This window comes from Prionailurus viverrinus, chromosome X (genome assembly GCF_022837055.1).
Source record: "Prionailurus viverrinus isolate Anna chromosome X, UM_Priviv_1.0, whole genome shotgun sequence".
Classification (NCBI taxonomy): domain Eukaryota; kingdom Metazoa; phylum Chordata; class Mammalia; order Carnivora; family Felidae; genus Prionailurus; species Prionailurus viverrinus.
This window is the reverse complement of record NC_062579.1, coordinates 100,569,581-100,587,743: the sequence shown is the minus strand read 5'-3', so window position 1 is coordinate 100,587,743 and position 18,163 is coordinate 100,569,581. Positions and strand designations below refer to the sequence as shown.

Below are 18,163 nucleotides of genomic sequence, written 5' to 3'. Positions count from 1 at the left end.
GGGAGGAACAGTTAACCTTGGACTTCTTGATTTTGGCCTGGTGGGGCCTCAAATGGGAGGAGTGCTAAGGAGGTGGGGAGGTAGGAGCGGAAGTGAGGTCACCACCCCAGGGCCTGAGCCACCACTGCTTGGCCCCAGCAGCTGGTGGGCACGCCCATCAGGCACTCACCCCCTGCAAGCTGACCCCTAGCCTGAGTGCCAGGTTGGACAGGGTTGAAGGGAACAGATCTAGGTCTCCCCTTTGGGGAGACAGGACACTTTGGCACTAAAAATGCCTAGGGAACATGTATGCCCGGCAAGAATGCAAATCCCTCCACGCAGTTACATGGTTATAGCAGTTAGTTACATGGTTATAAGGTGCTTTCTCAACCATTGATTCAGTGGACCCAGAGCAGGAACAGCCTAGTGGGGGAGCTGTCTTGAGTTAAGTGAAGGACTTAACTATCTTGGAGGACTTGTGTGGGGAAGAGGCTGCCTTGCATGTGGGTTATTTCTGGGGCTGGGTTCGATTCAAAAGCTGGGATGTTTGGGGGGGGGGTGGTGTTGAGCAGGCTCCATGTTGCCACCCTCACCCAGCCTCTAGCTGTGAGCCGAAGGAGTGGCTTGTTTGCAACTATGTCTGGCATTCCTCCCACTGCTACACTGTTTGCTGGTGGTTGCTCAGGAACTGGCGCCCACCCCTGGACAAGCTGGGGGCCTGAAATCCACTCTCCCCCTGCCTAGTGCTAAGTGGTGGCTCAGTGGCTTCTGTCTTCTCTAAATTGGGATCTAAACATGAGGGTGCTGTGGTCTGTCATTCATAGGCCTGATTGATAGAATATCCAATATGTCCCAAGCCTGCAAAATTCAGGGCTTTTGTCTCTGAAGAGGCCCAGCCAGGCACAGGCTGATGGGATTGCTTTCCCAGGGAAATCCCTGCTCCTAAGCTTGGCCTTGGGCCTTGCCACTCCCCACCCCGCAGCCCCCAACTTTCTCATTTTACCTTCCATCCCTAGAGCCAGACTGTCTGGGTCTAAAACCCAGCTTTGGGGGCGCCTAGGTGGCTCTGTTGGTTAAGTGTCTGACTTTAGCTCAGGTCATGATCTTGTGGTTTTCATGAGTTAAAGCCCTTGTGTTGGGCTCTATTCTGCACTGGTGGTGCGGAGCCTGCTTGGGACTCTCTTTCTCTCTGTCCTTTCCACACTTGCGCTCTCTCTCTCTCTCTCTCTCTCTCTCAAAATAAGTAAATAAATTTAAAATAAATAAATAAATAAATAAATAAATAAATAAATAAAACCAGCTTTGTTATTTACTAGCTACGCGATCCCAATCAATTGTATGCCTCTGTTTCCTCATCTTTCAAATGAGCCCTACTTCATAAGGATGCTCTGAAGATCAAGTACATCAATACACATAAGCTGCTTATTAGAACAGCATATGGCACATAGTGAGCATGAATTAGCATTATGGTGTTTTCTAATACAGTGCCTAAAACTGAGACTCCACTCAGCAAACATTTGCGGAGAGCCAGTCATGGTAGCAGGCATCAATGAAGTGGCAGTGAGGAAAATAATGGAGGTGAAGAAGACACCACCTGCCTTCCAGGATTGTGTATACCTTCTGTTGCAGGCCAGAGTTGGGATGTGGGGTGTGGGGTGTGAGAGGGAGCCAGGGAGAGTGGCTACTCATCTATATAAATACGCATAATCCAAAGCCAGCCTCGAATATCTGAGCTAGTGTGAGGAGCCAGGCGCCCCAGACTTGGAGGCTTCTCCTTGCCAGGGAACCCTGGCTGGGTTCTGGTCTGGATGCATCACCTGAATTGCCTTGGGATTTGGATGAATGATGGGGAAGGGAGACCTGCTTCCTTCATGGGCTGCAGGTGGTGAGCATTCAGTGGCCTGATTTGTTGGGTTCCAGGGCAGGATGGCATTACTTAGGGCCACCCCCAAACACCCCTCTAGCCCCCTGCCATGCACCCCCCAGAGATCTCCTGCTGAACTGGGAAGGGCCTCCGGCAGCCTTCTGTCCTCAAGCTTGGGCCTGACCCCAACCTGGGCTTGGTTATCTCTCCAGGATTTCTAAGCTGCAAAGAGGTTTCTGGCTTCGCTGCCAATTTATTTCCTTTGTGGTTCTCACACTGAAAACTAGTTCTGCAGGGGAGAAAGGAAACTCATCCGAGGTACCCAGAATCCTATGGGCGCTTTCCTAGAGGTCAGAGGCTTTTCTCATCAACACCAACCCGCCTGCAAATCTCTGGCCGCTGAGCCTCACATGGTCTGTAATAGTGGCCACGCCAGTAATGCCCTATAGCTCAGGCCCCGGCGCTGGTTGCCAAGGAACTGCTGGTCGGGGTGCTCGTGAGGGTTCTGACCTCATAGGGGCTGCCGAGTTTCAATTCAACAGCCATTTATTAACACGTACTGTGTGCCCAACCTGTGCTAGGCACTGTGGAGGAGACAGCAGAGGAGGTGGTGGTGTAAAGATGACTAAGACCCTGAAATGATCAGAGGCGAGGACAAGTAGCCTGGACCGCGACTGGTCAGGTGCTAATTGTGCTCCTCAGAGCAGGGGCCAGAGGCGGCCAGAGCTCTGAGGTCGGCAGTTGGAGGAGGGAGGGAAGGCTTTGTGAGGTCCGAGGCTCAAATCCAGCTTAGACCTTGAAGTGGGAGGGGTCGGCGTGGGGGAGATTTGGCTGGGCAGAAAAGGGAGAAAAGACGCCTTTCTCTGTCTCCCCTGGCTGCAGGCTGACCTTCGAAGTCTGGATAATTGTTTGGCAAATGCATGTCACATAAAAGACCAGGTCAGGGGGTGTGGGTGGCTCGGAGCAAACCCCTGATCTCCCCTCCAAGGAGAGATAGAAAGTGGCTGACCCAGACTGGGAGCCCAGCGTGTACTGATAAGACACAAAGGGTAGGCAGGCTTCCTCGCCACCCAACCTGAAGGGATTTTGTTTTGAGCTACCCCACCCCCACCAACACACACACACACACACACACACACACAAACACACACACTCACACACACACACACACACACACACACACACACACACACCCTGGGGAAAAGAGGGGAAGAGAGGTAGAAGGCACCAAATGCACGGGAAGATTGACACACCAGTAGTGTTCACAGCAGGCTTGGCCTGGTTGGGTCCCACCTTTCCCAGGAGTTCTGGGATTTCTCTGGAAGCCTGGAAGTTCAGGTGGAAGACAGAGATTTTCATTTCCTCAGCCAGCTTGGGAACCAAAGAGTCTAGAGAGTCCCACAGGTTTCTTCCCAGACCATGCAGACAAGGGCAAGGACTAGCCATATATTTGTTCTGCTGCTTCTGTGTCTCCCATTGCTGAGTGTAGAGAGGAACTTGGCTCTTGTTGGGTTTAACTGGAGAAAAACACCCAGACACACACATCCCCCCTCCCCCGCATCATTTTTTTCTCTCTCACTGCCCTCTTTCCCTGCCCCCTCCCCAGCACATGGCAACACCACAGGAACACACCAGAGTGCCCTGACTTCTTGGCTGGGAAATCATGTTCTAAGGTGAGTTTCTTGGCAGAGACTCCAGCCTTCTATCAGAGGAGAAGGAGGCTCAGGGAAAGGTGTTTCATGCAGGAGGGTCTGTAAGGGAAAGTACTGGAATGTTTCTTGAACCAACAAGAAGAAAGAGGCTAAGCAGCCTGCCTGGGTTGAGCAAGCTTTGCCTTAGGTTCCCACCTTCTTGATGGACCATTTTATTGTCCCAGTGCTGGTACTTCCTGCTTCTCAGTTCACCTGCCCTTCCAGAAGCTTCCTTTCTTCTTCCAGGCTAACCCAATATACTTCCAGTGAAGCGTGTTGTCTAGAAGGGGGAAGAGCACAGGCTCTCTGTGTCCATATTCCAGACCTGCCACTTACTGACTGTGTGAGTTTGGGCTAGTCACTTAACCACTCTGGGTCCTGGTGCCCACCTGCCAGGGTTAGAATGTGGATTAAATGAGATAAGGTATGTGAAGCGCTCAGCATGGTGCCTGGCCCATAGTTCCTGCCCAATAGGATAGGTGTTAGCTGCTATTATTCCTGTGGCTGATGCTGTGCTTGTTGTCACCCCTTCACACACCCTTGACTCTGCCAACTCCAGGGATCCATCGCTTCTCTGGCAGTACTGGCAGGGCCTGCCATACCCATTCCTAAAACTGAGATGGAGATTTCCCGTATCTTTCTGCTAACCCTTTGTTAGCTCTGCCATCACACTGGAGAAGGAGGGGATACGGAAGAAGACGTGTGTGTGCAACATACAGTCCTTCCATGTGGCAGGCGGTGGTGCTGTGAAGAGCAAAAAGCAAGTCTTTAGTGTCTTTATTCACATTGCCATCTTTATCTCTTTGCCACTTTCATCTTGAGTATCATTGGCTGTGGGAATAAGAGTTAAGTTAGTTCCTCTGAGAGAAGGCCTCATGTTCCATCCCTGGCAAGTATTTAGCAACCATCAGTTTGTTATTATTACCCTGCTGAGTGTTGAATTCTGGGAGCCAACTGGCCAACCGCTGCTCACTTTCTCCCTCCTTTTACTAGAATTAGATTATGCATCCATTCGGGGCTAATGCCCAGAGGCCTTGGGTTGGAGCTGGGGCACTGCCTTTGCCCAGAAGAATTCCCAGGGTGCTGAGTGCCATCTCCATTCCAGAGGCCTCCCAGAAAGTACCTTGGAGGTTCCATCTGCTATTAAGTGGATCGTGTTTGCCCAGGATAAATTAGACCACCCATGGACCACTCCTGAGCCACTTACTCAGTGCCTTTGTCTCCACCCCTCAGGTTTAGAACTGCTAGGCCTTGGGGGATGGGAGAGTGGGCAATTAGTCTTAACCTCCCCAAATTCCTGATGACCTGATAGCAAGGAGGTACTTAGACATAGATTTAGGAGATAATCAGTCTTTTTTCCCATGTTGCCCCCAGAGGATAAAACAGGCTAGTTCAGCTGTGTTGATTCTGTGAGAATCCATGCCCAGAAAACACCTGTCTGTTACATTAGGTGACCAGTTTCTTGGCGCCACTCTGATCCTAAAAAAAAAAAAAAAAAAAAAAAAAAAAAAAAAAAAAAAAACAACCCGGGGCGCCTGGGTGGCTCAGTGGGTTAAGCGTCTGACTTCAGCTCAGGTCATGATCTCACGGTCAGGCTCTGTGCTGACAGCTCAGAGCCTGGAGCCTGCTTTGGATTCTGTGTCTTCCTCTCTCTCTCTCTCTCTGCCCCTACCCCTGCTCATGCTCTGTCTCTTTCTCTCTCAAAAATAAATAAATGTTAAAAAAAAAAAATAACCCAACCACAGCAGACCCAGCCCCCTGCTCTGAAGGATCTAAACCCAATTCTAGAACTTTAGTAATACACATGCACTTAGCCCCATAGTGGGCTATTTGCATATTGTAATATGGTTGCCATTGTAATGATAATTAGCACTTCTATCGTTACATCATTACCTTTTTTTTTTTTAGTGATTAAAGAGCAATTCAAGACTGTGTAGGAGTAAGAGACTTTAGTCTCCCAGCAAGTTTGATAATTACAATACAATATTGTTACCTATATTCACTATACTGTGCATTAGAGCTCCAGGGCTTATTTATGACTCATTGTAACAGTTTGCATCTTCTAGAGTTCTATATAAATGGAATCATGTAGCATGTTCTCTCCTTTTGTATGGCTTCTTTCAGTCAGCATGTCCATGTTGTTATATACATAAGTATTTCATTCCTTTTTATTGCTAAATAACGTCACATTGTATGGACATATGATACATCGTTTATCTATTCATTGGTCAACAGACATTTGGTGGCTTCCCTCCCTCCCCACTCCTCGTGTTGGGCTATTACAAACAAAGCTGCTATGAACATCTGTGTACAAATCTTTGTATAGCTATATATATGTCCTTTTCTCTTGGTTAAATACCTAGGACTGGAATGGCTAGATCATGCAATAGTTGTAGGTTCAACTTCTTAAGAAACTGTCTAACTGTTTTCCAAAGTGGTTGCACCATTTTATACGCCCACCAGCAGTGTATGAGTTCTGGTTGCTCCGCACCCTCACCAACACTTGGCGAGTCTTTTTAATTTTAGCCATTCTAATAGATGTGCAGTGGTATCTCATTGTGGTTTTAATTTGTATTTCCCTAATGATGGATGAGGTTGAACATCTTTTTATATACTTATGTGTCACCAATATATCTTCTTTGGTGACGTATCTGTTTGAATCTTTTGCCCATTTGAAAATTGATTTGTTTTTCATGTTAGAGTTTTGACAGTTCTTTATACATTCTAGATACAAGACCTTTATCAGATGATGCATGCTTAGTAAAGATTCCCACTCCACCCCACCCCCCCAGTCCCTGGCTTGCCTTTTCATTCTCTTCACAGCGTCTTTTGAAGAGCAGAAGTTTTTTCTTTTTAATTTTTATAAAATCTTTTTAATGTTTATTTACTTTTGAAGGAGAGAGATACAGAGCGTGAGCAGAGAGGGGCAGAGAGAGAGAGAGAGAAGGAGGCACAGAATACAAAGCAGGCTCCAGGCTCCAAGCTATCAGCACAGAGCCCGACATGGGTCTTGAACTCACAAACTGCAAGATCATGACCTGAGCCGAAGTCGGACGCTTAACCGACTGAGCCACCCACACTCCCCAAGAGCAGAAGGTTTTAATATTGATGAAGTCCTACTAATCAATTTTTATTTTTATGGATCATGCTATTGGTGTTGTATCTAAGAACTCTTCACCTAGCTGTAGGTCACATATTTTGTCTTATGTTTTCTTCTATAAGTTTTATAGTTTTAGGTTTTACATTTTGGTCTTTCGATCCATTTTGAGTGAATTTTTCTATGTGGCAAGAGGTTTGAATCCAAATTTATTTTTTCTCTTTTTACATATAGATATCCAATCACTCTAGTACCATTTGTTGAAAAAGCTATTGTTAGGCTACTGCAGCTGTCATTATATATGTAGGCTTATTTCTGGACTCTGTATTCTGTTCCACTGATTGATCTATTTATTTATCTTTACACCAATGCCAATTTTTTTATTAATTTAACTTTGTAATCATTTTTGACATCACGTAGTGTTAGCCTTCCAACTTTGTTCTTTTTCAAAGTTGTGTTTGCTTATTTTAATTATTTTGCAATTCCACATGAAGTTTAGAATGAGATTGTCAATATCGTTTTCTTTTAACACTTGAATTTACCCTATTTGCAGTAATTGTTATAACAGATATGTTTGGTTGTGCTTTTGTGATCTTGTTTTATAACCATGGATGACCCTGATGTAACTGTCATTTAGAAGATGCTTAGGGGTGCCTGGGTGGCTCAGTTGGTTAAGTGTACAACTCTTGATTTCGGCTCAGGTCATGATCTCGTGGCTTGTGAGTTCGAGGCCCATGTTGGGCTCTGCACTGACAGTGCAGAGCCTGCTTGGGATTGTCTCTCTCTGCCCCTCCCTCTCTCTCTCCCTGTCTCCCTCTCAAAATAAGTAAATAAATTTAAAAAAAAGAAGATGCTTGATCTTTTCATTGATATTCTTCAACTAAAGAGTTCCAAAGTTCACAAACTTATGTATTTGCAAAATAGGACTATTTATTATTTGCCCTTCATTTACAAACCATTTTTGGTGACTGGGCCCATGATTATCTGCTCCATACATCATTTTGTAGATGCCAATCATATCCCTTCTCAACCTTTTCTGTCTGGACAACATAAGGCCTCTTCTAAAAAAAAACTTGTCTTCGGGGCATGTGGATGGCTCAGTTGGTTAAGCGTCCAACTTCAGCTTAGGTCATGATCTCACAGTTTGTGAGTTCAAGCCCCACATTGGGCTTGCTGCTGTCAGCAAGAGCCTGCTTCAGATCCTCTGTCCCCTTCTCTCTCTGCCCCTCACCACCCTCTCTCTCAAAAATAAATAAACATTTTTTAAGAAAAGCTTGTCTTGGGGCGCCTGGGTGGCTCAGTCAGTTGAGCATCCGACTTTGGCTCCAGTCATGATCTCATGGTTTGTGAGTTTGAGCCCCGCGTCGGGCTGTGTGCTGACAGCTCAGAGCCTGGAGCCTGCTTCGGATTCTGCGTCTCCATCTTTCTCTGCCCCTCCCCTGCTCGCACTCTGTTTCCCTTTCTCTCTCAAAAATAAATAAGCATTAAAAAAATTACAAAAAAAAAAACCACCCTGTTTAAAAAAAACAACACAGAAAAGCTTGTCTTCATATAGTTATCCTCACTCCCTGTTCTTCTGAATCATTTTAGGTCTTAGACCTGATCCAGAATCATGAAATCTTTCCAGAGGGTCCAGTGATCAGATCAGCACCCAATATGCCCAGGGTGGAAACACTGTGGTTTTGTACAAAGAGAGAATGCTTTGGTGATGATCTGATTGATCACCAACCGCCTTCTTGATGCAGCTTGGAATAAATGACTCTAGCTAGCGTGTGTTTCTCTAAACAGACTCATGGAGCAAGAGGGGACAAGTAATGTTTGAGACTGGAGACCTTTGTCCCCCAACTCTATTCCTAATGCCACCCATAGATCGTGGCTCTCAGATCAGTCAGGACCCGGGATCTCTATTTTAGAGATCTCACTTGAAGAGACTTCACATGAACTTAATTCATGAATGCCCAGGCCTGTGCTAGAATCAGGAGAAGATGAGCTAGGCCTTGGTTCCATGGATTTGACTGCCTATTGGGGAAACAAGATACACACATGAAATAATTAAAGAGTAGTTTAAGCCTGTGTGGCGTTAAGAGCTCCTGTGGTCGAATTTGGGCTAGCATCTAGAAAAGGGGGCTCCATAGGTGTGCAGTCTAGTTATCAGGGTATCAACAGCTCCATGTGTTTGGGGAGCTTGGATGGGACCTTGCTGGATGGGCATTATTTGATTAACCAAAACAGAGCAGCAAGGGCATGGCAAGCCTGAGAAACTCCGTGAATGAGCCTGGAATGTTCCCTCAGGGGACCATGAGGAGACCACTGGGCTTGAAGCCCAGGCTTGAGTTGGGAAATCATGGGAAACAAGGCTGAGTAGGTAGGGTGGAGTCAGACTGTGAAGGACCTTTGGAAACCAAGCAGATGAGTTTGGACTGTAAAGCTTTGTGGAGTACAGCTGGTATGGCCACAGCCATTGATCTAAATGTGTGCCCTGGAGTAGGAGTTGGTGCTGGCTCAAAGGCTGAGGGAGAAGCTAGGCAGAGGCAGAGCCGTGACTAGGACTTACTCTTCCTCAGTCCCAGTCAAGTGGGCTTTCTGTTGCACCAGGCCTGGTTGTTAGTCTTTCTAAGGCTTTCTCGTCCACGCTATACATGGACCACAGGTGGGGGGAGTAGATGGTAAAGGCCGGATTGCTCCACGGCTAATGTTGTGAGAGGAGGCAGCGCCATCAAGAAATACCTGCCTGGCTCCCCTGCCCCCACTATTGCCCCAGAGCCACTCTTTAGGTTAGGGTAGGGTAACTCCAGATGGCCTTTTAAAAGGAAATGTGTTAAGGAGAGAGGTGACACATTAACCTAATGTCACCCATTAACACATTGACACGAAATAGTTTGTGATTTTTCAGAGTGGTGGGGAAGTCATTCCTGGGGAGATGGGATGGTGGTTTATGGAGTCTTGACTGCTACCATGGTCAGTCAGAAGAGTGCTGGGCAGCATGAGATCTATAGTGCAGAGCAGGGTAGGAGGCCCAAGTCTGTGAGAGCCACATGACTTGACATGCCTGTGGTTACATAGTCCATTAATGGCAAAATTGCCTTAGCAGAGTCTTTCCAAACTTTCCCACCCAAGCGCCCCAAACTATTGAATTCTATCCCAGGGGCCTAGAAGGACACAGTCGCATAAATCTCTTTGAAGTATGGCATTTTATCTTAAGTGAGAATGTTGCAATCTACTGCCTAAATCTATTTTTTTTTACTGTTTATTTATTTACTTTTGAGAGAGAGAGAGAGAGCAAATGAGGGAGAGGCAGAGAGAGAGGTAGAGAGAAAATCCCAAGCAGGCTCTGCGCTTAGTGCAGAGCCAGACACGGGGTTCGAACTGATGAACTGTGAGATCATGACCTGAGCCGAAACCAGGAGTCAGACGCTTAACCCACTGAACCACCCAAGTGCCCCTGCCTAAGTATATTTTAATAGATTTATCAGCAAACAACATGAAAGCTCCTGAAAGATGAGCTGGGTTTGGACTGTGGCTTTGATTCTTACTGTGGGGCTTGGTCAGCTTTACCAAGCAGGCTGTGTCCCTGTGAGACCTGCTTATGGACAGGTCAGAACTTGAACTTTCAGGATCTTAGCCCAAAGTTCTGGAAGGCACATCCATCACCTGCAGCTTGTTCATTTGCTGCTGTCCCCATCCCTGTCCCCCTCCTTGGTTCAAACTTATTTGATGGAAGAATCTAAGCCCTTATGTTCCCAGGGAAAGCTGTTGGGCTTACTCAGTGCTTAGTTAGCCCTGGCCTTATCTTAGCCTTTAGTGGGTGAGCAGATCCCAGGGTAGGATGGAGACAGTGTGGGCCTTATGAAACTCTGATGTCAGCATGGATTGGCTAAGGCCATACCTACAGATTCCCCAGCCTTCCTTCCTCCACCGGGTTCAGCCTATGACCCCTCATTCTGTCCCACCTTTAGCTTGGAGTGTTTACAGTTCTCCTCAGTTAGAAAAAAGAAAACATGCAGGTACTCTCAGAGCCTGGTGTTGCCCATGCTCATCTCTTCTTGGTGGAGAACAGAAGAGCCGTCAAGGCCTCCAGGCCAAAGTTGTCCTTCTCAGTGACCCAAGCATCTCATTCCTGTCCCCATAGCCTGCAGATAGAGATGATGACAATATACAAAGAATGCTTGCCCTCCCCCAGCTTGGGCAAGGTGGATAAAGCACTATGAATATTCAGGTTTCACTCTGGCAGGCAGCAAGACTTCATCCACACCCCCTGCCTGCCAGGGGTGTAAGGGGGTTCCAGACTCGTGTGCCTGCAATGGCAAAACCACGGGCAGGTAGGGCCCTGGGCAGACTGTCTGGGCTGGGCGGGGCGGGGCAGCCGACTGGGTGAGGCACAGATTCCCCAGGCTGATAAGACAGCCTGTAAACACCCAGCAAGGGGAGGGGGCAGAGGGCAGGCGACCAGATGGCAGGAGAAGGGGGGAACCGGAGCCCAGGCCTAGCTGCAGGAAGTGGGGTTTGATGTGGAAACATCCTGTCCAGCAGGGGCTAGACCATCAGCAATCACTCCCTCCACCAAGGAGGCAAGCTCAGCACAAGGTGGGGCTGCCTGGGCACCAGGCCAAGAACCTGGTGCCTGATATCTCCAAAGGACATGATCATTGGGTCTCTAGGATGGCTTATTCTCCCACCTAACACTGCTGGTGGGGGGAAATCAGGACCAAGCTACCCACCTCCCATGCAGAAACTCAGCAGTGGAATTGTCTGAGACAATCTGACTCTCACAGGAACGTCTTGGTCATCACTATCAGTGAAGGGCATCACTTGGAACACCTAATTGTGTCCAAGACCTCCTGCAGCTCTTGGAGAAGAAGCACATATCTGACACACCATTCTGTTGCATCTTGCAGTACTTTATAATTAGAACCTCAGAGGGTAACGGGCGCCTGGGTGGCTCAGTCAGTTAAGCGTCCGACTTCAGCTCAGGTCATGATCTCACGGTCTGTGAGTTCGAGCCCCGCATTGGGCTCTGTGCTGACAGCTCGGAGCCTGGAGCCTGCTTCAGATTCTGTGTCTCCCTCTTTCTGTCCCTCCCCACTTGCACTCTGTCTCTCTCCCTCTCTCTCTCTCAAAAATAAATAAACATTAAAAAGTTAAATAAAAAAAAAAAGATCCTGAGAGGGTCAGAGCTGGTATAGCCTTTTGCAAGGGACCACCAAACTCATTCACTTCACTTCACAGATGGGGACAGTGGGGTCCAGAGAGCGGCAGGCACTTGGTGATGCTCATGGCAGACCTAAATGAAAGTCCCTGGCCTACAGCATTTTCTACTGCCTACCTTATTGCTTAAGGTCCAGCCACCAGCCCTCCTGCATGAGGCTGGCCCAGCTTTGCACAATCACTGAACCTCAGCATTTATCCTTGCTTAGGGTTGTGAGGACTCTGATAGAAGGCAAGAGCCTCAAAATCAGAAATCAGAAGACCTGGAGTCTGGCCTGAGCTGCTCTGGCAACTTGCACATGGTCTTGAGTGAACTGCTGCCCCTCTCTGGGCCTCATTTTTGTTTGCTTGTTTGTTTTAAATAACAGTTTAATTTGATTTAGTTCAATGCCATACAGTTCACTCAATTATACACTCAAAGTATACAGTTCGGTGGCTTTTGGTATACTCACAGGGTTGTATCCATCACCACAATCCATTATAGAAGATTTTCATCATAAAGAGACTCTATACCCATTAGCAATCACTTCCCATTTGCTGCCAACCTCTGGGCCTCAGTTATGGAGAGATATTTGTTATAGATGTATTTTTTTTTAATTTTTTTAACGTTTATTTATTTTTGAGACAGAGAGAGACAGAGCATGAACAGGGGAGGGTCAGAGAGAGGGAGACACAGAATCCGAAACAGGCTCCAGGCTCTGAGCTGTCAGCACAGAGCCCGATGCGGGGCTCGAACCCACTGACCGCGAGATCATGACCTGAGCCGAAGTCGGCCGCCCAACCGACTGAGCCACCCAGGCGCCCCTGTTATAGATGTATTTTGGGGAGAAAAACCCAGCAATATTATTTAGGCATATGGGCTAACCCAGCTTACTGGGAACTTAGAGATGAAGAGACCGTACCAGGTGCACCTGGGTGGCTCAGTTGGTGGAGCATCTGACTCTTGATTTCAGCTCAGGGTATGATCCCAGGGTTATGGGATTGAGCCCTGCATCGGGCTCAGGGCTGACGGCCCAGAGCCTGCTTGGGAGTCTCTGTTTCCCTCTCTTTCTCTGCCCCTCCCCTGCTCATGTGTGTGTGTGTGCGCGCACACACACACACACACACACAACACACATACTCTCTCTCTCTTTTTCTCTTTCTCTCTCTCTGTCTCTCTCTCTCTCAAATAAAATTAAAAAAAATGAACAGACCCTACCATAGAAAAGAATAGGGTGGGCCTGGTGTTAAGTCCCTGGCCATGGGCCTGCCGTCTATGAGGTACTCAGGATTGACTTCCCATAAATGTTTGAATAAACATGTGAATGAATCAACACCCTGAGATAGGAACCCAGACTTACATTATGTGTAAGCTGAGAGCAAGTGTATATTTATGGGGCAGGGACCATGACATGATCACTACAGGTCTGGATCCAGGAACTCTCTGACAACAGTAGGTCCTTTGAGGTACAGTAATAGAGACAGCCTCCTTCATCAACAGAGCTGGAAGCCTCCTATTACATGTACCCTTCCTCCATATCTGGCCACAGGAGCTCAAGTTGTAACTATTTTGGTGCAGACTTGGCCCAGAAAGTTAGAATTCACTTATTAGATGGAGCTTTGCTTCAGATTGAGACCCTGAGGGGGATGGGTCACAGACCTGGGAAGCTTTTGTTGAAGGGGCATCACAGAGGTTCTGAACATTCAAAGTTGGGTGTTGTGAGCAAACCTTGGGCTAGGGATCTGAGCAAATGATCACCAGCATGGGATAGTGGGAAAGGCGCAGGCTTTGAGATCAAGGGCACACAGGCCTGGGTTTGAGTTCTGCCTCTCTTCTTCTTTTTTATTTATTTTTTATTTTTTTTTAACATTTATTCATTTTTGAGAGAGAGAGAGAGAGACAGAGCATGAGCGGGGGAGGGGCAGAGAGAGAGGGAGACACAGAATCCAAGGCAGGCTCCAGGCTCTGAGCTGTCAGCACAGAGCCCGACGCAGGGCTTGAACTCACAGACTGTGAGATCATGACCTGAGCCGAAGTCAGACGCTTAACCGATTGAGCCACCCAGGCGCCCCAGGTTACTAACCTTTTTGATCCTCAGATCCCTTCTGTATAAAATGGTAATAATGATACCTAATTCAAAAAGTTGTGTGTTTTAATCTGCTTAGGAAAATCACTTTATTTTGCTTAGAGGTATGAGCAGATATCTAGTCTCAGAATTTCTGGAGTTGCTTTTTGCTGGCAGCCTTGCTGACCTTAAGCATTTGAAGCGCTCAGTCTTACTCAAAGGCTGGCAGCCACCCACTGTGACACTGTTACCAATCTGGAGGTCCCTGAAATGGGATAGGTGTACAGACATGTTCTTGTGGCATTTCTCGAAGCAGTTGTATTTTCAGATGTAGTGGAAGTAGTCTTGGTGGATGACAGTGGTCTTCTGCGTCTTCATCTTGGCCACCACACCAGATACAATCTGCCCTCAGAGACATTGCCAGTGAAGGGTAACTTCTTGTCCGTATAGGTGCCCTTAAAGGCCTTGAGCGTCTTGAAACCCAGACCAGTGTGTTTGTCATATTGTGGGAGCTTCTTTTTTCCAGAGTCTCCAAGCAGGACCCTCTTCCTATTTTGAAAGATGGTCAGCTGCTTTTGATAGGCACTCTGTCTGAATGTCCGCCATCATCCCTGCTGCCTGAAAAAAGGTCTGCCTCCATTTTTGATGGGAAGTGTGACCTTGGTCATGTTACCTAGTCCTTTCTGAGCCTCACTTTTGCTGTTTTTAAAACTGAACTATTAAGGGACACTGGGGTGGCTCAGTGGGTTAAACGTCTGACTTCGGCTCAGGTCATGGTTCTGCGGTTGGTGAGTTCAGCCCTGTGCTGGGCTCAGAACTGACAATGTGGAGTCTGCTTGGGATTCTCTCTCCCCTGCCCCCACCCCTCTCACAGCTCCTCCCCCACTTGCACACATGCTCATGCTTTCTCTCTCAAAATAAATTTAAAAAAATAAAATAAAATAAAACTATTAAAATACTATTATTACCAAAAAAGAGTTCACTGAAAACAATGTTAAGAGAGTGTAGTAGTTGGAAGTCAACCTAGGTTCAAACCCCAGCTCTGCCACTGATTACCTACATTGTAAGGATGTTGTTAAGAATGAAAGGAGATAGGCTATGTAAAGTGCCTGGCACAACACCAACCCTACAGCTCGTACCCAATAAATGTAAATCCCTGCCACCTTCCCTACGCTCCACCCTGTCACCCTGTAAGTTTTACTGTTTGGCCCCTTTCCCCAGATGCAGACGGAACAACTTCAAGTGATATCAGAGGGCAAAAAAGAAAATCTTACCCACGTTTAAACAAGTACCACACCCCTCTGCTCCTCCCGCAACGGGCCCATGGTGAGACCACAGTGGCCACACCTGCCATCCCAGCCGGCGATAGTTCAGATCTGTGCCAGCCCCGCAAGCATTTGCCCTAAGTTGGCATTGCTCTCAAGTGCTTCCACCCCCTCCTTCCAGTCTAGATGTGCTTTCCAAACACGTGCCACCAGCTTTGAGTTGGGCTTGTAACCAAGCCCTGGCCCTGGGTTTGCACTGCAGACGTAGGGAGGGGCTGGCAGAAGCCCAGGTGCTCATCCAGATGTTGTCTCCAAGGCTTCCTTGGCGTCCCCCATACCAGCTGTGCAGCTGGGGGTGGAGAAGCAAGTTTGTGTGGGGCCCTATCACTGGGGCACTGGGGCCTATTTGCCCTGGGGTGTGTGGAGGGAGAGGGAAAAGAGAGACTTTGTTCTCTTGACAGGCGGCCTGGCTGGGCAGGGATCTTGGCCAAAGTCGCAAGAGCTGAGAAAAAAAAATCTCAGAACTGAGAGAGGTGTCAAGACCATCTTCCCATCCATTTTTTGTCAGCTCACCCACTACCATCACGTGTAGGAGTCCCCTTAACTTCTCTCACCTCGGACCTCATGGAACAATATTAACATGGGGGGACCAAAGTGATTGTATCTATCCACTATGAGCCCCCTATCCCAGGCGTCAAGGCTTCTAGAACCATCATCACGTACTTCTAACCTGTCCCCAGGAGCACTGGCAACTGGGCAGAGGTCCAGGGCTTCAGGCTTCCACTGCTTCTCTGACCCACTGCTTTGGAAGGGCCTGGCAGAGCTGGTCACATGCCTGCAGGATACCTCACAGGCACATCACCCCAGTTCTGGAAGCCCCACCTTGCAAGGGCAACTGGGAGGTATTTACAAGTGGAAGTCACCACAGCAAATCAGTAGCAGGTATGGGGTGCCTGGGTGGCTCAGTTGGTTTAGCATCCAACTCTTAATTCAGCTCAGGTCGTGATCTCACAGATCATGAGATCAAGCCCTGCATCAGGCTCTGTGCTGACAATGCGGAGCCTGCTTGGAATTCTCTCTCTCCCTCTCTCAGCCTCTCTCTCTCTCTCTCAAAATAAATAAACTTAAAAAAAAGAAAAAAACCAAGTCAGTAGCAGGTATGGAATGTGATAGCTTCCTGTTCTATCACCCAGAAAATGCTGCTACCCTTGGCCCACATGTTACTGTACTTTGCTCTCCATTGTTGTCTCTGTCCACTGGTGCTAGGGACAAAATTATGCAAAGTTGTGAAGTGGCATTGATTTCCCTGTCACCTGCCCCTCCCAATTAACCCCTGTTGTCGGCCTGTTTTCCCCAGGCTCTTGCTTCAGCCCATAGCTCCATCCCAAGCCACCTGGGGCTGAGGATCAGCTCCAGGTGGACATTGACCTGAGCATACGGTCGGGTCTTTTATCCAATCCTCCAAGGCCTGGCTCATTCTGCACCCGCCCCCTCAAGGTGATAGCTAGGTAAAGTGATAAACTCACTTCTATTCATCCAATAACCGGAGAGGGTGTGCAGAGACAGCTCCTACTCCCTCCCAGTCCCCATGCCCCCAGCTCTAGCAGGCTGGCAGTGGAGCTGCTGGGGTGTCCCCTTGTGTAGACAGCTGTCTCCTCAGCCTTCCTGTGAGGGATCCTCCCCCCTCACCCGCAGGGCCCCTCCCCTCTCTGCACTTTCTGACCTGTGTGGGGCAGGGGCGGGGCCGGGAGGGCCCCGCAGGCCCTGAAGGGGAAACTGCTCAAACCCCTGGGACAGGAAGTGGCAGAGAGGGGCTGTTTCCTCTGGCAGAGTAGGGGTGCGGTGAGAGCTGGCCCTATCCCCTGCTTCACTGCCTGTCTGCTGTGGGCCCTGAGAGGCTGGGGAGAGCTGAGAGCCCTTCTTTCCCTGCCTCTCCCCCCACAAAAAATGGATACTCCTGGCCCACCGGATTGGAGGGGTGGGGGGCTCTCAGAGGAAGCCATTTCTATTTTGATGGGAGAGGAATTCAGGGAGAAGGGCAGTCAGGTCAGCTAGAAGGGAAGGGTGGGGCAGGGCATGTGAATATGGGGTGAGGGGGGCCCACAGTGGCAGCGGAAAACCACAGCTGGGCAGGGGAACCTTCTGTAAGCTCTTATTCTGAGAGAAAATGATCAAGACTGCCTGCACAAAACTGCATGAGTTGGAAATGCAACAGATTGCTGACTCTAAATCATAGGGCTAGAAAGGGCTTTGACTTTCCAGTCCAACCCCCTCATTGTGCAGCTGATGAAACAGGCCCACAAAGCAGAAGTGACTTGCCCAAGGTCACACCATGGGCAGAGACAGGGCCAGGATTTTCTTTCTGATGACAACCTGCCGAATTTGTATTTGGTGTACCACACCTCCCTCCTGGTGCCTTCTGAGTGCTCTGTGACATTCTTCTCAGAAATGAACTTAACCTCTTCACACTGAAGGGGAGTGAAGCCTTTAGTCCAGGAGCCAGTAAACTTTTCCTGCAAAGGATAGATAGTAAATATTTTAGGCTTTGTGGCCTATATGAACTCTTGTCACAACTCAACTTACAATGCAAAAGCAGCCACAGACAACACGTAAACGAGTGAGCATAGCTGCATTCCAATAAAACTTTATTTGTGGACACTGAAATTTGACCTTTGTGTAATTCTCACATGGCATGAAATATTATTCTTCTGTTTATTTTTGTCCAAATCATTAAAACATGTAAAAGCCATTCTTAGCTCATGGGCCATACCAAACAGATGATAGGCTGGACTTGGCACATGGGCCATAGTTTGCCAACCCATACTTTGGTCTAAGAAGTCAAGTTCATGTGTTGGGAGGAGGAAGAGGAGGAGGAGGAGGAGGAGGAGGAGAGAATGTACTTGGTGGGGAGGAAGCAGGTGAGGCTATGAAAAGGAGGTGACATTTGCTTCAGATCTTGAATACTATGTGGGAATTAGGGCTGCAGAAATTGGGGAAGGGCCTATCAAACCCAGGGC

General features: G+C 48.1%; 1 protein-coding gene and 1 pseudogene across 5 annotated transcripts in view; one reads left to right on the top strand and one right to left on the bottom strand.

Annotated features, from left to right (window-relative positions):
* Window positions 1–18,163, top strand: part of ELF4 (E74 like ETS transcription factor 4) — a 50,235-nt gene that overhangs the window by 9,735 nt on the left and 22,337 nt on the right. For 2 of the 5 annotated variants that reach the window (XM_047843122.1, XM_047843125.1), the window contains exon 2: window positions 3,450–3,516. The exons of the other annotated variants lie outside the window; for them this stretch is intronic. The gene's annotated coding sequence lies outside the window, so the exon portion shown is untranslated. The remainder of the gene's footprint in view (window positions 1–3,449; window positions 3,517–18,163) is intronic. 5 annotated transcript variants of the gene reach the window in all.
* Window positions 14,027–14,502, bottom strand: LOC125156897 (40S ribosomal protein S11-like; annotated as a pseudogene).